The sequence below is a fragment of the Mesoplodon mirus genome (genome assembly GCF_964341445.2).
Source record: "Mesoplodon mirus genome assembly, chromosome: 1".
Lineage (NCBI taxonomy): Eukaryota > Metazoa > Chordata > Mammalia > Artiodactyla > Ziphiidae > Mesoplodon > Mesoplodon mirus.
The window spans coordinates 203,183,252-203,206,681 of NC_138976.1; positions in this window are offsets into that span (position 1 = coordinate 203,183,252).

Below are 23,430 nucleotides of genomic sequence, written 5' to 3' on the forward strand. Positions count from 1 at the left end.
GTCATGGAGCATTGTAATGAGAAGGGCATGAAGCATTGTGATGACAAGCGTCATGGAGCTTTGTGATGAAAAGGGCATGGAGCAATGTGATAAGAGGGTTCCTGGAGCATTGTGATGACAATGGCATGGAGCACTGTGATGCCAAGGGTCATGGAGGTTTGTGATGACAAAGTCATGGAGCATTTTGATGACAAGTGTGTGGTGCACTGTGATGAGAAGGGCAGGGAGCATTGTGATGACAGGGTCATGGAGCAATTTGATGAAAAGGGTCATGGAATATTTTGATGACAAATGTCATGGAACATTGTGATGTCAGGAGTGATGGAGCCTTGTGATGATAAGGGCATGTAGCATTGTGATGACAGGGGTCATGGAGCTTTGTGATCACAAGGGCATGGAGCATTGTCATTACAGGGGTCTTGGAGCATTGTGATGAAAAGGGCATGGATCACTGTGATGAAATAACACGGAGCCTTGTCATGATAGGGTACAAGGAGCATACTGACAAAAAGTGTCAGGGAGCATTGTGATGACAAGTGTATTGAGCATTGTGATGACAAAGGCATGGAGCATTGTGATGAGAAGACCATGGATAATTGTGACGAGGAGCATCATGGGGCGTTGTGATGACAAGTGTTATGGAACAATGTGATCACAAGGGTTTGGAGCATTATGATGACAGAGGTCTTGGTGCATTTTGATTTCACTCTGATGGCAATAGCATGAAGCATTATGATGAAGGGCATGGTGCATTGTGATGACAGGGTTCATGGAGCATTGAGATGAAAAGCGGCATGGAGCTTTGCGATTACAGGGGTCTTGAAGCATTGTGATGACAAGGGCATGGAACATTGTGATGAGAAAGCCATGGAGCATACTGATGACATGCGTCATGGAGGTTTGTGATGATAAGGGCATGGAGCTTTGTGATAACAGGGGTCTTAGAGCATTGTGATGACAAGGGTCATGGAGCCTTGTGATGACAGGGCCGTGGAATATTGTGATGTCATTGGTCATGGGGCATAAGTCTGAAATGTTTCATGGATTATTATGATGAGCGTGGACATGGAATATTGTGATGAAAAGGCCACGGAACACTGTGATACATGGGTCATGGAGGATTGTAATGACAAAGCCATGGAGTATTTTGATGAGAAGGGCATCGAGCATTGTGTTGACAAGCGTCATGGAGCATTGTGATGCCAAGGGTCATGGAGCTTTGTGATGACAAAGGTTATGGAGCATTTTGATGACAAGGGCGTTGTGCATGGAGATGAGAAGGGCAGGAAGCATTGTGATGACAGGATCAAGGAGCAATTTGATGAAAAGTGTCCAGGAATATTTTGATGACAGAGGTTATGGAACATTGTGATGTCAGGGGTCATGGAGCATTGTGAGGATAAGGGCATGTAGCGTTGTGATGACAGGGGTCATGGAACATTGTGATGACAGGGGTGAGGGATTATTGTGATGACTAGTGATGGAACCTTGTGATATCAGTTGTGAGAGAGCATTTTGAAGAGAAGTGAATGGAGCATTGTGATGACAAGTTTTATAGAGCATTGTGATGACAATGTTGTAGAGCACTGTGTTGACAAGCGCATGGCTTATTGTGATGACATGGGTCATGGAGCATTTTGCTGACATGGGCATGGAGCATTGTGATGACAAGGGTCATGGAGCATTGTGCTGACAAAGGAATTGAGCATTTTGATGGCATGGGTCAAGGAGCTTTGTGATGAAAAGTTCATGGAGCATTGTGGTGACAAATGTCAGAGAGCCTTGTGATGATGAGGGCATGGACCATTGTGATAACAAGAGTCATGAAGCATTGTGATGACTGGAGTCACGGAACATTGTGATGACAACGGTCATGGAGCATTGTGATGACAAGGGCATGGAGTATTGCGATAACAGGGGTCTTGGAGCATTGTGATGACAAGGGCATAGAACATTGGTCTGAAAAGTTTCATGGATTATTGTGATGAGAGTGGGCATGGAGCACTGTGATGACAAGGGCACGGAACACTGTGATACATGGGTCATGGAGCATTGTAATGAGAAGGGCATGAAGCATTGTGATGAGAAGTGCATCAAGCATTGTGATGACAAGCGTCATGGAGCTTTGTGATGAAAAGGGCATGGAGCAATGTGATAAGAGGGTTCCTGGAGCATTGTGATGACAATGGCATGGAGCACTGTGATGCCAAGGGTCATGGAGGTTTGTGATGACAAGGGCATGGAGCATTGTCATTAGAGGGGTCTTGGAGCATTGTGATGAAAAGGGCATGGATCATTGTGATGAAATAACACGGAGCCTTGTCATGACAGGGTTCAAGGAGCATACTGACGACAAGTGTCAGGGAGCATTGTGATGGCAAGTGTATTGAGCATTGTGATGACAAAGGCATGGAGCATTGTGATGAGAAGACCATGGATAATTGTGATGAGGAGCATCATGGGGCGTTGTGATGACAAGTGTTATGGAACAATTTGATCACAAGGGTTTGGAGCATTATGATGACAGAGGTCTTGGTGCATTTTGATTTCACTGTGATGGCAATAGCATGAAGCATTATGATGAAGGGCATGGTGCATTGTGATGACAGGGTTCATGGAGCATTGAGATGAAAAGCGGCATGGAGCTTTGTGATTACAGGGGTCTTGAAGCATTGTGATGACAAGGGCATGGAGCATTGTGATGAGAAAGCCATGGAGCATACTGATGACATGCGTCATGGAGCTTTGTGATGATAAGGGCATGGAGCTTTGCGATAACAGGGGTCTTGGTGCATTGTGATGACAAGGGTCATTCAGACTTGTGATGACAAGGCCGTGGAATATTGTGATGTCAGGAGTCATGGAGCATAAGTCTGAAATGTTTCATGGATTATTATGATGAGCGTGGACATGGAACATTGTGATGAGAAGGCCACGTAACACTGTGATACATGGGTCATGGAGGATTGTAATGACAAAGCCATGGAGTATTTTGATGAGAAGGGCATCGAGCATTGTGATGACAAGCGTCATGGAGCATTGTGATGCCAAGGGTCATGGAGCTTTGTGATGACAAAGGTTATGGAGCATTTGGATGACAAGGGCGTTGTACATTGTGATGAGAAGGTCAGGACGCACTGTGATGACAGGATCAAGGAGCAATGTGATGAAAAGTGTCAAGGAATATTTTGATGACAGAGGTTACGGAACATTGTGATGTCAGGGGTCAAGAAGCATTGTGAGGATAAGGGCAAGTAGCATTGTGATGACCGGGGTCATGGAATATTGTGATGACAGGGGTTAGGGATTATTGTGATGACTAGTGATGGAACCTTGTGATATCAGTTGTCAGAGAGCATTTTGATGAGAAGTGAATGGAGCATTGTGATGACAAGTTTTATGGAGCATTGTGATGACAATGTTGTAGAGCATTGTGTTGACAACCGGATGGCTTACTGTGATGACATGCGTCATGGAGCATTTTGCTGACATGGGCATGGAGCATTGTGATGACAAGGGTCATGGAGCATTGTGCTGACAAAGGAATGGAGCATTGTGATGGCATGGGTCAAGGAGCTTTGTGATGAAAAGTTCATGGAGCATTGTTGTGACAAATGTCAGAGAGCCTTGTGATGACGAGGGCATGGACCATTGTGATAACAAGAGTCATGAAGCATTGTGATGACTGGAGTCACGGAACATTGTGATGACAACGGTCATGGAGCATTGTGATGACAAGGGCATGGAGTATTGCGATAACAGGGGTCTTGGAGCATTGTGATGACAAGGGTCATGGAGCCTTGTGATGACAAGGCCGTGGAACATTGTGATGTCAGGGTTCATGGAGCATAAGTCTGAAATGTTTCATGGATTATTATGATGAGCATGGACATGGAGCATTGTGATGAAAAGGCCCCGGAACACTGTGATATATGGGTCATGGAGGATTGTAATGACAAAGCCATGGAGTATTTTGATGAGAAGGGCATCGAGCATTGTGATGACAAGCGTCATGGAGCATTGTGATGCCAAGGGTCATGGAGCTTTGTGATGACAAAGGTTATGGAGCATTTTGATGACAAGGGCGTTGTGCATTGTGATGAGAAGGGCAGGAAGCATTGTGATGACAGGATCAAGGAGCAATTTGATGAAAAGTGTCCAGGAATATTTTGATGACAGAGGTTATGGAACATTGTGATGTCAGGGGTCATGGAGCATTGTGAGGATAAGGGCATGTAGCATTGTGATGACAGGGGTCATGGAACATTGTGATGACGGGGGTGAGGGATTATTGTGATGACTAGTGATGGAACCTTGTGATATCTGTTGTGAGAGAGCATGTTGATGAGAAGTGAATGGAGCATTGTGATGACATGTTTTATAGAGCATTGTGAGGACAATGTTGTAGAGCACTGTGTTGACAAGCGCATAGCATATTGTGATGACATGGGTCATGGAGCATTTTGCTGACATGGGCATGGAGCATTGTGATGACAAGGGTCATGGAGCATTGTGCTGACAAAGGAATGGAGCGTTGTGATGGCATGGGTCAAGGAGCTTTGTGATGAAACGTACATGGAGCATTGTGGTGACAAATGTCAGAGAGCCTTGTGATGACGAGGGCATGGACCATTGTGATGACAAGAGTCATGAAGCATTGTGATGACTGGAGTCACGGAACATTGTGATGACTGCGGTCATGGAGCATTGTGATGACAAGGGCATGGAGTATTGTGATGAAAAGGTCATGGAGTATTGTGAAGACAGGTGTCAGGGAGCATTGTGATGACATATGTCATGCTGCATTGTGATGACAATGGAATGGAGCATTGTGATGCCAAGTGTCATGGAGGATTGTGATGACAAAGGATATGGAGCATTGTGATGACAAGCTTATGGAGTATTGTGATGACAATGGCATGGAGCAATGTGATGAAAAGGGCATGGAGTATTGTGATGAAAAGGCATGGAGACATTTCATGATAGGTTTCAAGGAGCATTTTGACGACAAGTGTCAGGGAGCATTGTGATGACATGTGTATTGAGCCATGTGATGACAAAGTTCATGGAGCATTGTGATGACAAGTGCATGGAGTATTGTGATGAAAGGAATTCTGGAGCGTTTTGAAGACAAGTGTTATGGAAAATTGTGATCACAAGTGTTTGGAGCATTTTCATGACAGAGGTCATGGATCATTTTGATTTCAAGGAGCATGGAGCATTGTGATGACAAGGGCATGAAGTAATGTGATGCTAATGTTCATGGAGGATTGTGAATGACAATGGTAAAGAAGTATTGTGATGACAAGTGCATGGAGCATTGTGATGACAAGTCATGTAGCATTTTGCTGACATAGGCATGGAGCATTGTGATGACAAGGGTCATGGTACACTGCGATGACAATTGTCAGAGAGCATTGTGATTAGATGGGTTATGGAACATTGTGATGACAAATGTCATGGATCATTGTGATGAGAAGACCATGGATAATTGTGATGATGAGCGTCATGGGGCGTTGTGAGGACAAGTGATATGGAACATTTTGATCACAAGGGTTTGGAGCATTGTGATGACAGAGGTCATGGAGCATGTTGATTTTATTGTGATGACAAAGGCATGAAGCATTATGATGATGGGCATGGTGCATTGTGATGACAGGGTTCATGGAGCATTGAGATGACAAGCGCATGGAGCATTGCGATGAGAAAGCCATGGAGCATTCTGATGACATGTGTCATGGAGCTTTGTGATGACAAGAGTCATGGGGAAGTGTTATGACAAGGACATGGAATATTGTGATGCCAGGCGTTATGGAGCATTGTTATGACAGGGGCAATGGAGCATTGTGATGACAAGGGCATGGAACATTGGTCTGAAATGTTTCATGGATTATTGTGATGAGAGTGGGCATGGAGCACTGTGATGACAAGGGCACGGAACACTGTGATACATGGGTCATGGAGCATTGTAATGAGAAGGGCATGAAGCATTGTGATGAGAAGTGCATCAAGCATTGTGATGACAAGCGTCATGGAGCTTTGTGATGAAAAGGGCATGGAGCAATGTGATAAGAGGGTTCCTGGAGCATTGTGATGACAATGGCATGGAGCACTGTGATGCCAAGGGTCATGGAGGTTTGTGATGACAAAGGTCATGGAGCATTTTGATGACAAGTGTGTGGTTCACTGTGATGAGAAGGGCAGGGAGCATTGTGATGACAGGGTCATGGAGCAATTTGATGAAAAGTGTCATGTATTATTTTGATGACAAGTGTCATGGAACATTGTGATGGCAGGAGTGATGGAGCATTGTGATGATAAGGGCATGTAGCATTGTGATGACAGGGGTCATGGAGCTTTGTGATCACAAGGGCATGGAGCATTGTCATTACAGGGGTCTTGGAGCATTGTGATGAAAAGGGCATGGATCACTGTGATGAAATAACATGGAGCCTTGTCATGATAGGGTACAAGGAGCATACTGACAAAAAGTGTCAGGGAGCATTGTGATGACAAGTGTATTGAGCATTGTGATGACAAAGGCATGGAGCATTGTGATGAGAAGACCATGGATAATTGTGACGAGGAGCATCATGGGGCGTTGTGATGACAAGTGTTATGGAACAATGTGATCACAAGGGTTTGGAGCATTATGATGACAGAGGTCTTGGTGCATTTTGATGTCACTCTGATGGCAATAGCATGAAGCATTATGATGAAGGGCATGGTGCATTGTGATGACAGGGTTCATGGAGCATTGAGATGAAAAGCGGCATGGAGCTTTGCGATTACAGGGGTCTTGAAGCATTGTGATGACAAGGGCATGGAACATTGTGATGAGAAAGCCATGGAGCATACTGATGACATGCGTCATGGAGGTTTGTGATGATAAGGGCATGGAGCTTTGTGATAACAGGGGTCTTAGAGCATTGTGATGACAAGGGTCATGGAGCCTTGTGATGACAGGGCCGTGGAATATTGTGATGTCATTGGTCATGGGGCATAAGTCTGAAATGTTTCATGGATTATTATGATGAGCGTGGACATGGAGCATTGTGATGAAAAGGCCCCGGAACACTGTGATACATGGGTCATGAAGGATTGTAATGACAAAGCCATGGAGTATTTTGATGAGAAGGGCATCGAGCATGGTGATGACAAGCGTCATGGAGCCTTGTGATGCCAAGGGTCATGGAGCTTTGTGATGACAAAGGTTATGGAGCATTTTGATGACAAGGGCGTTGTGCATTGTGATGAGAAGGGAAGGAAGCACTGAGATGACAGGATCAAGGAGCAATTTGATGAAAATTGTCCAGGAATATTTTGATGACAGAGGTTATGGAACATTGTGATGTCAGGGGTCATGGAGCATTGTGAGGATAAGGGCATGTAGCATTGTGATGACAGGGGTCATGGAACATTGTGATGACAGGGGTGAGGGTTTATTGTGATGACTAGCGATGGAACCTTGTGATATCAGTTGTGAGAGAGCATTTTTATGAGAAGTGAATGGAGCATTGTGATGACAATTTTATGGAGCACTGTGATGACAATGTTGTAGGGCATTGTGTTGACAAGCACATGGCTTATTGTGATGACATGGGTCATGGAGCAATTTGCTGACATGGGCATGGAGCATTGTGATGACAAGGGTAATGGAGCATTGTGATGACAAAGGAATTGAACATTGTGATGGCATGGGTCAAGGAGCTTTATGATGAAATGTTCATGGAGCATTGTGGTGACAAATGTCAGAGAGCCTTGTGATGACGAGGGCATGGACCATTGTGATGACAAGAGTCATGAAGCATTGTGATGACTGGAGTCACGGAACATTGTGATGACAGCGGTCATGGAGCATTGTGATGACAAGGGCATGGAGTATTGTGATGACAAGGTCATGGAGTATTGTGAAGACAAGTGCCAGAGAGCATTGTGATGACATATGTCATGCTCCATTGTGATGACAATGGAATGGAGCATTGTGATGCGAAGTGTCATGGAGGAGTGTGATGACAAAGGTTATGGAGCATTGTGATGACAAGCTTGTGGAGTTTTGTGATGTCAATGGCATGGAGCATTGTGATGAAAAGGGCATGGAGCATTGTGATGAAAAATGCATGGAGACTTTTCATGGTAGGTTTCAAGGAGCATTTTGACGACAAGTGTCAGGGAGCATTGTGATGACATGTGTATTGAGCCTTGTGATGACAAAGTTCATGGAGCATTGTGATGACAAGTGCATGGAGTATTGTGATGAAAGGAATCATGGAGCGTTTTGATGACAAGTGTTATGGAAAATTGTGATCACAAGGGTTTGGAGCATTGTGATGACAGAGGTCATGGATCATTTTGATTTCAAGGAGCATGGAGCATTGTGATGACAAGGGCATGAAGGAATGTGATGCTAATGTTCATGGAGGATTGTGAATGACAATGGTAAAGAAATATTGTGATGACAAGCGCATGGAGCATTGTGATGACAAGTCATGTAGCATTTTGCTGACATAGGCATGGGGCATTGTGATGACAAGGGTCATGGTACACTGCGATGAAAATTGTCAGAGAGCATTGTGATTAGAGGGGTTATGGAACATTGTGATGACAAGTGTCATGGAGCATTGTGATGAGAAGACCATGGATAATTGTGATGATGAGCGTCATGGGGCGTTGTGAGGACAAGTGATATGGAACATTTTGATCACAAGGGTTTGGAGCATTGTGATGACAGAGGTCATGGAGCATGTTGATTTCATTGTGATGACAATAGCATGAAGCATTATGATGATGGGCATGGTGCATTGTGATGACAGGGTTCATGGAGCATTGAGATGACAAGGGCATGGAGCATTGTGATGAGAAAGCCATGGAGCATTCTGATGACATGTGTCATGGAGCTTTGTGACGACAAGGGTCATGGGGAAGTGTTATGACAAGGCCATGGAATATTTTGATGCCAGGGGTCATGGAGCATTTTTATGACAGCGGCAATGGAGCATTGTGATGACAAGGGCATGGAACATTGGTCTGAAATGTTTCATGGATTATTGTGATGAGAGTGGGCATGGAGCACTGTGATGACAAGGGCACGGAACACTGTGATACATGGGTCATGGAGCATTGTAATGAGAAGGGCATGAAGCATTGTGATGAGAAGTGCATCAAGCATTGTGATGACAAGCGTCATGGAGCTTTGTGATGAAAAGGGCATGGAGCAATGTGATAAGAGGGTTCCTGGAGCATTGTGATGACAATGGCATGGAGCACTGTGATGCCAAGGGTCATGGAGGTTTGTGATGACAAAGGTCATGGAGCATTTTGATGACAAGTGTGTGGTTCACTGTGATGAGAAGGGCAGGGAGCATTGTGATGACAGGGTCATGGAGCAATTTGATGAAAAGTGTCATGTATTATTTTGATGACAAGTGTCATGGAACATTGTGATGGCAGGAGTGATGGAGCATTGTGATGATAAGGGCATGTAGCATTGTGATGACCGGGGTCATGGAGCTTTGTGATCACAAGGGCATGGAGCATTGTCATTACAGGGGTCTTGGAGCATTGTGATGAAAAGGGCATGGATCATTGTGATGAAATAACACGGAGCCTTGTCATGACAGGGTTCAAGGAGCATACTGACGACAAGTGTCAGGGAGCATTGTGATGGCAAGTGTATTGAGCATTGTGATGACAATGGCATGGAGCATTGTGATGACAGGGTTCATGGAGCATTGAGATGACAAGGGCATGTAGCATTGTGATGAGAAAGCCATGGAGCATTCTGATGACATGTGTCATGGAGCTTTGTGATGAGAAAGCCATGGAGCATTCTGATGACATGTGTCATGGAGCTTTGTGATGACAAGGGTCATGGGGAAGTGTTATGACAAGGCCATGGAATATTGTGATGCCAGGGGTCATGGAGCATTGTTATGACAGGGGCAATGGAGCATTGTGATGACAAGGACATGGAACATTGGTCTGAAAAGTTTCATGGATTATTGTGATGAGAGTGGGTATGGAGCACTGTGATGACAAGGGCACGGAACACTGTGATACATGGGTCATGGAGCATTGTAATGAGAAGGGCATGAAGCATTGTGATGAGAAGTGCATCAAGCATTGTGATGACAAGCGTCATGGAGCTTTGTGATGAAAAGGGCATGGAGCAATGTGATAAGAGGGTTCATGGAGCATTGTGATGACAATGGCATGGAGCACTGTGATGCCAAGGGTCATGGAGGTTTGTGATGACAAAGGTCATGGAGCATTTTGATGACAAGTGTGTGGTGCACTGTGATGAGAAGGGCAGGGAGCATTGTGATGACAGGGTCATGGAGCAATTTGATGAAAAGGGTCATGGAATATTTTGATGACAAGTGTCATGGAACATTGTGATGTCAGGAGTGATGGAGCATTGTGATGATAAGGGCATGTAGCATTGTGATGACAGGGGTCATGGAGCTTTGTGATCAAAAGGGCATGGAGCATTGTCATTACAGGGGTCTTGGAGCATGGTGATGAAAAGGGCATGGATCATTGCGATGAAATAACACGGGGCCTTGTCATGACAGGGTTCAAGGAGCATACTGACGACAAGTGTCAGGGAGCATTGTGATGGCAAGTGTATTGAGCATTGTGATGACAAAGGCATGGAGCATTGTGATGAGAAGACCATGGATAATTGTGATGAGGAGCATCATGGGGCGTTGTGATGACAAGTGTTATGGAACAATGTGATCACAAGGGTTTGGAATATTATGATGACAGAGGTCTTGGTGCATTTTGATTTCATTGTGATGGCAATAGCATGAAGCATTATGATGAAGGGCATGGTGCATTGTGATGACAGTGTTCATGGAGCATTGAGATGAAAAGCGGCATGGAGCTTTGTGATTACAGGGGTCTTGCAGCATTGTGATGACAAGGGCATGGAGCATTGTGATGAGAAAGCCATGGAGCATACTGATGACATGCGTCATGGAGCTTTGTGATGATAAGGGCATGGAGCATTGCGATAACAGTGGTCTTGGAGCATTGTGATGACAAGGGTCATGGAGCCTTGTGATGACAAGGCCGTGGAACATTGTGATGTCAGGGGTCATGGAGCATAAGTCTGAAATGTTTCATGGATTATTATGATGAGCGTGGACATGGAGCATTGTGATGAAAAGGCCCCGGAACACTGTGATACGTGGGTAATGGAGGATTGTAATGACAAAGCCATGGAGTATTGTGATGAGAAGGGCATCGAGCATTGTGATGACAAGCGTCATGGAGCATTGTGATGCCAAGGGTCATGGAGCTTTGTGATGACAAAGGTTATGGAGCACTTTGATGACAAGGGCGTTGTGCATTGTGATGAGAAGGGCAGGAAGCATTGTGATGACAGGATCAAGGAGCAATTTGATGAAAAGTGTCCAGGAATATTTTGATGACAGAGGTTATGGAACATTGTGATGTCAGGGGTCATGGAGCATTGTGAGGATAAGGGCATGTAGCATTTTGATGACAGGGGTCATGGAACATTGTGATGACAGGGGTGAGGGATTATTGTGATGACTAGTGATGGAACCTTGTGATATCAGTTGTGAGAGAGCATGTTGATGAGAAGTGAATGGAGCATTGTGATGACAAGTTTTATGGAGCATTGTGATGACAATGTTGTAGAGCATTGTGTTGACAATCGCATGGCTTATTGTGATGACATGGGTCATGGAGCATTTTGCTGACATGGGCATGGAGCATTGTGATGACAAGGGTCATGGAGCATTGTGCTGACAAAGGAATTGAGCATTTTGATGGCATGGGTCAAGGAGCTTTGTGATGAAAAGTTCATGGAGCATTGTGGTGACAAATGTCAGAGAGCCTTGTGATGATGAGGGCATGGACCATTGTGATGACAAGAGACATGAAGCATTGTGATGACTGGAGTCATGGAACTTTGTGATGACAGCGGTCATGGAGCATTGTGATGACAAGGGCATGGAGTATTGTGATGGCAATGTCATGGAGTATTGTGAAGACAGGTGTCAGGGAGCATTGTGATGACATATGTCATGCTCCATTGTGATGACAATGGAATGGAGCATTGTGATGCCAAGTGTCATGGAGGATTGTGATGACACAGGTTATGGAGCATTGTGATGAGAAGCTTGTGGAGTATTGTGATGACAATGGCCTGGAGCATTGTGATGAAAAGGGCATGGAGCATTGTGATGAAAAAGGCATGGAGACTTTTCATGATAGGTTTCAAGGAGCATTTTGATGACAAGTGTCAGGGAGCATTGTGATGACATGTGTATTGAGCCTTGTGATGACAAAGTTCATGGAGCATTGTGATGACAAGTGCATGGAGTATTGTGATGAAAGGAATCATGGAGCGTTTTGAAGACAAGTGTTATGGAAAATTGTGATCACAAGGGTTTGGAGCATTGTGATGACAGAGGTCATGGATCATTTTGATTTCAAGGAGCATGGAGCATTGTGATGACAAGGGCATGAGGTAATGTGATGCCAACGTTCATGGAGGATTGTGAATGACAGTGGTAAAGAAGTATTGTGATGACAAGCGCATGGAGCATTGTGATGACAAGGGTCATGGTACACTGCGATGACAATTGTCAGAGAGCTTTGCGATTAGAGGGGTTATGGAACATTGTGATGACAAGTGTCATGGAGCATTGTGATGAGAAGACCATGGATAATTGTGATGATGAGCGTCATGGGGCGTTGTGAGGACAAGTGATATGGAACATTTTGATCACAAGGATTTGGAGCATTGTGATGACAGAGGTCATGGAGCATGTTGATTTTATTGTGATGACAAAGGCATGAAGCATCATGATGATGGGCATGGTGCATTGTGATGACAGGTTTCATGGAGCATTGAGATGACAAGGGCATGGAGCATTGTGATGAGAAACCCATGGAGCATTCTGATGACATGTGTCATGGAGCTTTGTGATGACAAGAGTCATGGGGAAGGGTTATGACAATGCCATGGTATATTGTGATGCCAGGGGTCATGGAGAATTGTTATGACAGGGGCAATGGAGCATTGTGATGACAAGGGCATAGAACATTGGTCTGAAAAGTTTCATGGATTATTGTGATGAGAGTGGGCATGGAGCACTGTGATGACAAGGGCACGGAACACTGTGATACATGGGTCATGGAGCATTGTAATGAGAAGGGCATGAAGCATTGTGATGAGAAGTGCATCAAGCATTGTGATGACAAGTGTCATGGAGGATTGTGATGACAAAGGTTATGGAGCATTGTGATGAGAAGCTTGTGGAGTATTGTGATGACAATGGCCTGGAGCATTGTGATGAAAAGGGCATGGAGCATTGTGATGAAAAAGGCATGGAGACTTTTCATGATAGGTTTCAAGAAGCATTTTGACGACAAGTGTCAGGGAGCATTGTGATGACATGTGTATTGAGCCTTGTGATGACAAAGTTCATGGAGCATTGTGATGACAAGTGCATGTAGTATTGTGATGAAAGGAATCATGGAGCGTTTTGATGACAAGTGTTATGGAAAATTGTGATCACAAGGGTTTGGAGCATTGTGATGACAGAGGTCATGGATCATTTTGATTTCAAGGAGCATGGAGCATTGTGATGACAAGGGCATGAAGTAATGTGATGCCAATGTTCATGGAGGATTGTGAATGACAATGGTAAAGAAGTATTGTGATGACAAGCGCATGGAGCAATGTGATGACATGTCATGTAGCATTTTGCTGACCTAGGCATGGAGCATTGTGATGACAAGGGTCATGGTACACTGCGATGACAATTGTCAGAGAGCATTGTGATTAGAGGGGTTATGGAACATTGTGATGAAAAATGTCATGGAGCATTGTGATGAAAAGACCATGGATAATTGTGATGATGAGCGTCATGGGGCGTTGTGAGGACAAGTGATATGGAACATTTTGATCACAAGGGTTTGGAGCATTGTGATGACAGAGGTCATGGAGCATGTTGATTTCATTGTGATGACAATAGCATGAAGCATTATGATGATGGGCATGGTGCATTGTGATGACAGGGTTCATGGAGCATTGAGATGACAAGGGCATGTAGCATTGTGATGAGAAAGCCATGGAGCATTCTGATGACATGTGTCATGGAGCTTTGTGATGAGAAAGCCATGGAGCATTCTGATGACATGTGTCATGGAGCTTTGTGATGACAAGGGTCATGGGGAAGTGTTATGACAAGGCCATGGAATATTGTGATGCCAGGGGTCATGGAGCATTGTTATGACAGGGGCAATGGAGCATTGTGATGACAAGGACATGGAACATTGGTCTGAAAAGTTTCATGGATTATTGTGATGAGAGTGGGCATGGAGCACTGTGATGACAAGGGCACGGAACACTGTGATACATGGGTCATGGAGCATTGTAATGAGAAGGGCATGAAGCATTGTGATGAGAAGTGCATCAAGCATTGTGATGACAAGCGTCATGGAGCTTTGTGATGAAAAGGGCATGGAGCAATGTGATAAGAGGGTTCCTGGAGCATTGTGATGACAATGGCATGGAGCACTGTGATGCCAAGGGTCATGGAGGTTTGTGATGACAAAGGTCATGGAGCATTTTGATGACAAGTGTGTGGTGCACTGTGATGAGAAGGGCAGGGAGCATTGTGATGACAGGGTCATGGAGCAATTTGATGAAAAGGGTCATGGAATATTTTGATGACAAGTGTCATGGAACATTGTGATGTCAGGAGTGATGGAGCATTGTGATGATAAGGGCATGTAGCATTGTGATGACAGGGGTCATGGAGCTTTGTGATCAAAAGGGCATGGAGCATTGTCATTACAGGGGTCTTGGAGCATGGTGATGAAAAGGGCATGGATCATTGTGATGAAATAACACGGAGCCTTGTCATGACAGGGTTCAAGGAGCATACTGACGACAAGTGTCAGGGAGCATTGTGATGGCAAGTGTATTGAGCATTGTGATGACAAAGGCATGGAGCATTGTGATGAGAAGACCATGGATAATTGTGATGAGGAGCATCATGGGGCGTTGTGATGACAAGTGTTATGGAACAATGTGATCACAAGGGTTTGGAACATTATGATGACAGAGGTCTTGGTGCATTTTGATTTCATTGTGATGGCAATAGCATGAAGCATTATGATGAAGGGCATGGTGCATTGTGATGACAGTGTTCATGGAGCATTGAGATGAAAAGCGGCATGGAGCTTTGTGATTACAGGGGTCTTGCAGCATTGTGATGACAAGGGCATGGAGCATTGTGATGAGAAAGCCATGGAGCATACTGATGACATGCGTCATGGAGCTTTGTGATGATAAGGGCATGGAGCATTGCGATAACCGGGGTCTTGGAGCATTGTGATGACAATGGTCATGGAGCCTTGTGATGACAAGGCCGTGGAACATTGTGATGTCAGGGGTCATGGAGCATAAGTCTGAAATGTTTCATGGATTATTATGATGAGCGTGGACATGGAGCATTGTGATGAAAAGGCCCCGGAACACTGTGATACGTGGGTAATGGAGGATTGTAATGACAAAGCCATGGAGTATTTTGATGAGAAGGGCATCGAGCATTGTGATGACAAGCGTCATGGAGCATTGTGATGCCAAGGGTCATGGAGCTTTGTGATGACAAAGGTTATGGAGCACTTTGATGACAAGGGCGTTGTGCATTTTGATGAGAAGGGCAGGAAGCATTGTGATGACAGGATCAAGGAGCAATTTGATGAAAAGTGTCCAGGAATATTTTGATGACAGAGGTTATGGAACATTGTGATGTCAGGGGTCATGGAGCATTGTGAGGATAAGGGCATGTAGCATTGTGATGACAGGGGTCATGGAACATTGTGATGACAGGGGTGAGGGATTATTGTGATGACTAGTGATGGAACCTTGTGATATCAGTTGTCAGAGAGCATTTTGATGAGAAGTGAATGGAGCATTGTGATGACAATGTTGTAGGGCATTGTGTTGACAAGCGCATGGCTTATTGTGATGACATGGGTCATGGAGCATTTTGCTGACATGGGCATGGAGCATTGTGATGACAAGGGTCATGGAGCATTGTGCTGACAAAGGAATGGAGCATTGTGATGGCATGGGTCAAGGAGCTTTGTGATGAAAATTTCATGGAGCATTTTGGTGACAAATGTCAGAGAGCCTTGTGAGGACGAGGGCATGGACCATTGTGATGACAAGAGTCATGAAGCATTGTGATGACGGAGTCACGGAACATTGTGATGACAGCGGTCATGGAGCATTGTGATGACAAGGGCATGGAGTATTGTGATGACAAGGTCATGGAGTATTGTGAAGACAGGTGTCAGGGAGCATTGTGATGACATATGTCATGCTCCATTGTGATGACAATGGAATGGAGCATTGTGATGCCAAGTGTCATGGAGGATTGTGATGACAGAGGTTATGGAGCATTGTGATGACAAGCATGTGGAGTTTTGTGATGACAATGGCCTGGAGCATTGTGATGAAAAGGGCATGGAGCATTGTGATGAAAAATGCATGGAGACTTTTCATGATAGGTTTCAAGGAGCATTTTGACGACAAGTGTCAGGGAGCATTGTGATGACATGTGTATTGAGCCTTGTGATGACAAAGTTCATGGAGCATTGTGATGACAAGTGCATGGATTATTGTGATGAAAGGAATCATGGAGCGTTTTGATGACAAGTGTTATGGAAAATTGTGATCACAAGGGTTTGGAGCATTGTGATGACAGAGGTCATGGATCATTTTGATTTCAAGGAGCATGGAGCATTGTGATGACAAGGGCATGAAGTAATGTGATGCCAATGTTCATGGAGGATTGTGAATGACAATGGTAAAGAAGTATTGTGATGACAAGCGCATGGAGCATTGTGATGACATGTCATGTAGCATTTTGCTGACCTAGGCATGGAGCATTGTGATGACAAGGGTCATGGTACACTGCGATGACAATTGTCAGAGAGCATTGTGATTAGAGGGGTTATGGAACATTGTGATGACAAATGTCATGGAGAATTGTGATGAGAAGAACATGGATAATTGTGATGATGAGCGTCATGGGGCGTTGTGAGGACAAGTGATATGGAACATTTTGATCACAAGGGTTTGGAGCATGTTGATTTCATTGTGATGACAATAGCATGAAGCATTATGATGATGGGCATGGTGCATTGTGATGACAAGGTTCATGGAGCATTGAGATGACAAGGGCATGGAGCATTGTGATGAGAAAGCCATGGAGCATTCTGATGACATGTGCCATGCAGCTTTGTGATGACAAGGGTCATGGGGAAGTGTTATGACAAGGCCATTGAATATTGTGATGCCAGGGGTCATGGAGCATTGTTATGACAGGGGCAATGGAGCATGGTGATGACAAGGGCATGGAACATTGGTCTGAAATTTTCATGGATTGTGATTAGAGTGAGCATGGAGCACTGTGATGACATGGGCACGGAACACTGTGATACATGGGTCATGGAGCATTGTAATGAGAAGGGCATGAAGCATTGTGATGAGAAGTGCATCAAGCATTGTGATGACAAGCGTCATGGAGCTTTGTGATGAAAAGGGCATGGAGCAATGTGATAAGAGGGTTCCTGGAGCATTGTGATGACAATGGCATGGAGCACTGTGATGCCAAGGGTCATGGAGGTTTGTGATGACAAAGGTCATGGAGCATTTTGATGACAAGTGTGTGGTGCACTGTGATGAGAAGGGCAGGGAGCATTGTGATGACAGGGTCATGGAGCAATTTGATGAAAAGGGTCATGGAATATTTTGATGACAAGTGTCATGGAACATTGTGATGTCAGGAGTGATGGAGCATTGTGATGATAAGGGCATGTAGCATTGTGATGACAGGGGTCATGAAGTTTGTGATCACAAGGGCATGAAGCATTGTCATTACAGGGGTCTTGGAGCATTGTGATGAAAAGGGCATGGATCATTGTGATGAAATAACACGGAGCCTTGTCATGACAGGGTTCAAGGAGCATACTGACGACAAGTGTCAGGGAGCATTGTGATGGCAAGTGTATTGAGCATTGTGATGAAAATGGCATGGAGCATTGTGATGAGAAGACCATGGATAATTGTGATGAGGAGCATCATGGGGCGTTGTGATGACAAGTGTTATGGAACAATGTGATCACAAGGGTTTGGAGCATTATGATGACAGAGGTCTTGGTGCATTTTGATTTCACTGTGATGGCAATAGCATGAAGCATTATGATGAAGGGCATGGTGCATTGTGATGACAGGGTTCATGGAGCATTGAGATGAAAAGCGGCATGGAGCTTTGTGATTACAGGGGTCTTGAAGCATTGTGATGACAAGGGCATGGAGCATTGTGATGAGAAATCCATGATGCATACTGATGATATGCGTCATGGAGCTTTGTGATGATAAGGGCATGGAGCATTGCGATAACAGTGGTATTGGAGCATTGTGATGACAAGGGTCATGGAGCCTTGTGATGACAAGGCCGTGGAACATTGTGATGTCAGGGGTCATGGAGCATAAGTCTGAAATGTTTCATGGATTATTATGATGAGCGTGGACATGGAGCATTGTGATGAAAAGGCCACGTAACACACTGATACACGGGCCATGGAGGATTGTAATGACAAAGCCATGGAGTATTTTGATGAAAAGTGCATCGAGCATTGTGATGACAAGCGTCATGGAGCATTGTGATGCCAAGGGTCATGGAGCTTTGTGATGACAAAGGTTATGGAGCATTTTGATGACAAGGGCGTTGTGCATTGTGATGAGAAGGGCAGGAAGCATTGTGATGACAGGATCAAGGAGCAATTTGATGAAAAGTGTCCAGGAATATTTTGATGACAGAGGTTACGGAACATTGTGATGTCAGGGGTCATGGAGCATTGTGAGGATAAGGGCATGTAGCATTGTGATGACAGGGGTCATGGAACATTGTGATGACAGGGGTGAGGGATTATTGTGATGACTCGTGATGGAACCTTGTGATATCAGTTGTCAGAGAGCATTTTGATGAGAAGTGAATGGAGCATTGTGATGACAAGTTTTATGGAACATAGTGATGACAATGTTGTAGGGCATTGTGTTGACAAGTGCATGGCTTATTGTGATGACATGGGTCATGGAGCATTTTGCTGACATTGGCATGGAGCATTGTGATGACAAGGGTCATGGAGCATTGTGCTGACAAAGGAATGAAGCATTGTGATGGCATGAGTCAAGGAGCTTTGTGATGAAAAGTTCATGGAGCATTTTGGTGACAAATGTCAGAGAGCCTTGTGATGACGAGGGCATGGACCATTGTGATGACAAGAGACATGAAGCATTGTGATGACTGGAGTCAAGGAACTTTGTGATGACAGCGGTCATGGAGCATTGTGATGACAAGGGCATGGAGTATTGTGATGACAAGTTCATGTTGTATTGTGAAGACAGGTGTCAGGGAGCATTATGATGACATATGTCATGCTCCATTGTGATGAGAATGGAATGGAGCATTGTGATGCCAAGTGTCATGGAGGAGTGTGATGACAAAGGTTATGGAGCATTGTGATGAGAAGCTTGTGGAGTATGGTGATGAAAATGGCCTGGAGCATTGTGATGAAAAGGGCATGGAGCATTGTGATGAAAAAGGCATGGAGACTTTTCATGATAGGTTTCAAGGAGCATTTTGACGACAAGTGTCAGGGAGCATTGTGTTGACATGTGTATTGAGCCTTGTGATGACAAAGTTCATGGAGCATTGTGATGACAAGTGCATGGAGTATTGTGATGAAAGGAATCATGGAGCGTTTTGATGACAAGTGTTATGGAAAATTGTGATCACAAGGGTTTGGAGCATTGTGATGACAGAGGTCATGGATCATTTTGATTTCAAGGAGCATGGAGCATTGTGATGACAAGGGCATGAAGTAATGTGATGCCAATGTTCATGGAGGATTGTGAATGACAATGGTAAAGAAGTATTGTGATGACAAGCGCATGGAGCATTGTGATGACAAGTCATGTAGCATTTTGCTGACCTAGGCATGGAGCATTGTGATGACAAGGGTCATGGTACACTGCGATGACAATTGTCAGAGAGCATAGTGATTAGAGGGGTTATGGAACATTGTGATGACAAATGTCATGGAGCATTGTGATGAGAAGACCATGGATAATTGTGATGATGAGCGTCATGGGGCGTTGTGAGGACAAGTGATATGGAACATTTTGATCACAAGGGTTTGGAGCATTGTGATGACAGAGGTCATGGAGCATGTTGATTTCATTGTGATGACAAAGGCATGAAGCATTATGATGATGGGCATGGTGCATTGTGATGACAGGGTTCATGGAGCATTGAGATGACAAGGGCATGGAGCATTGTGATGAGAAAGGCATGGAGCATTCTGATGACATGTGTCATGGAGCTTTGTGATGAGAAGGGTCATGGGAAGTGTTATGACAAGGCCATGGAATATTGTGATGCCAGGGTTCATGGAGCATTGTTATGACAGGGGCAATGGAGCATTGTGATGACAAGGGCATGGAACATTGGTCTGAAAAGTTTCATGGATTTTTGTGATGAGAGTGGGCATGGAGCACTGTGATGACAAGGGCACAGAACACTGTGATACATGGGTCATGGAGCATTGTAATGAGAAGGGCATGAAGCATTGTGATGAGAAGTGCATCAAGCATTGTGATGACAAGCGTCATGGAGCTTTGTGATGAAAAGGGCATGGAGCAATGTGATAAGAGGGTTCCTGGAGCATTGTGATGACAATGGCATGGAGCACTGTGATGCCAAGGGTCATGGAGGTTTGTGATGACAAAGGTCATGGAGCATTTTGATGACAAGTATGTGGTGCACTGTGATGAGAAGGGCAGGGAGCATTGTGATGACAGGGTCATGGAGCAATTTGATGAAAAGTGTCATGGAATATTTTGATGACAAGTGTCATGGAACATTGTGATGTCAGGAGTGATGGAGCATTGTGATGATAAGGGCATGTAGCATTGTGATGACTGGGGTCATGGAGCTTTGTGATCACAAGGGCATGGAGCATTGTCATTACAGGGGCCTTGGAGCATTGTGATGAAAAGGGCATGGATCATTGTGATGAAATAACACGGAGCCTTGTCATGACAGGGTTCAAGGAGCATACTGACGACATGTGTCAGGGAGCATTGTGATGGCAAGTGTATTGAGCATTGTGATGACAAAGGCATGGAGCATTGTGATGAGGAGACAATGGATAATTGTGATGAGGAGCATCATGGGGCGTTGTGATGACAAGTGTTATGGAACAATGTGATCACAAGGGTTTGGAGCATTTTGATGACAGAGGTCTTGGTGAATTTTGATTTCATTGTGATGGCTATAGCATGAAGCATTATGATGAAGGGCATGATGCATTGTGATGACAGGGTTCATGGAGCATTGAGATGAAAAGCGGCATGGAGCTTTGTGATTACAGGGGTCTTGAAGCATTGTGATGACAAGGGCATGGAGCATTGTGATGAGAAAGCCATGGAGCATACTGATGACATGCGTCATGGAGCTTTGTGATGATAAGGGCATGGAGCATTGCGATAACAGGGGTCTTGGAGCATTGTGATGACAAGGGTCATGGAGCCTTGTGATGACAAGGCCGTGGAACATTGTGCTGTCAGGGGTCATGGAGCATAAGTCTGAAATGTTTCATGGATTATTATGATGAGCGTGGACATGGAGCATTGTGATGAAAAGGCCCCGGAACACTGTGATACATGGGTCATGGAGGATTGTAATGACAAAGCCATGGAGTATTTTGATGAGAAGGGCATCGAGCATTGTGATGACAATCGTCATGGAGCATTTTGATGCCAAGGGTCATGGAGCTTTGTGATGACAACGGTTATGGAGCATTTTGATGACAAGGGCGTTGTGCATTGTGATGAGAAGGGCAGGAAGCTTTGTGATGACAGGATCAAGGAGCAATTTGATGAAAAGTGTCCAGGAATATTTTGATGACAGAGGTTATGGAACATTGTGATGTCAGGGGTCATGGAGCATTGTGAGGAAAAGGGCATGTAGCATTTTGATGACAGGGGTCATGGAACATTGTGATGACAGGGGTGAGGGATTATTGTGATGACTAGTGATGGAACCTTGTGATATCAGTTGTGAGAGAGCATGTTGATGAGAAGTGAATGGAGCATTGTGATGACAAGTTTTATGGAGCATTGTGATGACAATGTTGTAGAGCATTGTGTTGACAATCGCATGGCTTATTGTGATGACATGGGTCATGGAGCATTTTGCTGACATGGGCATGGAGCATTGTGATGACAAGGGTCATGGAGCATTGTGCTGACAAAGGAATTGAGCATTTTGATGGCATGGGTCAAGGAGCTTTGTGATGAAAAGTTCATGGAGCATTGTGGTGACAAATGTCAGAGAGCCTTGTGATGATGAGGGCATGGACCATTGTGTTGACAAGAGACATGAAGCATTGTGATGACTGGAGTCACGGAACTTTGTGATGACAGCGGCCATGGAGCATTGTGATGACAAGGGCATGGAGTATTGTGATGGCAAGGTCATGGAGTATTGTGAAGACAGGTGTCAGGGAGCATTGTGATGACATATGTCATGCTCCATTGTGATGACAATGGAATGGAGCATTGTGATGCCAAGTGTCATGGAGGATTGTGATGACAAAGGTTATGGAGCATTGTGATGAGAAGCTTGTGGAGTATTGTGATGACAATGGCCTGGAGCATTGTGATGAAAAGGGCATGGAGCATTGTGATGAAAAAGGCATGGAGACTTTTCATGATAGGTTTCAAGGAGCATTTTGATGACAAGTGTCAGGGAGCATTGTGATGACATGTGTATTGAGCCTTGTGATGACAAAGTTCATGGAGCATTGTGATGACAAGTGCATGGAGTATTGTGATGAAAGGAATCATGGAGCGTTTTGATGACAAGTGTTATGGAAAATTGTGATCACAAGGGTTTGGAGCATTGTGATGACAGAGGTCATGGATCATTTTGATTTCAAGGAGCATGGGGCATTGTGATGACAAAGGCATGAGGTAATGTGATGCCAACGTTCATGGAGGATTGTGAATGACAATGGTAAAGAAGTATTGTGATGACAAGCGCATGGAGCATTGTGATGACAAGGGTCATGGTACACTGCGATGACAATAGTCAGAGAGCATTGCGATTAGAGGGGTTATGGAACATTGTGATGACAAGTGTCATGGAGCATTGTGATGAGAAGACCATGGATAATTGTGATGATGAGCGTCATGGGGCGTTGTGAGGACAAGTGATATGGAACATTTTGATCACAAGGATTTGGAGCATTGTGATGACAGAGGTCATGGAGCATGTTGATTTTATTGTGATGACAAAGGCA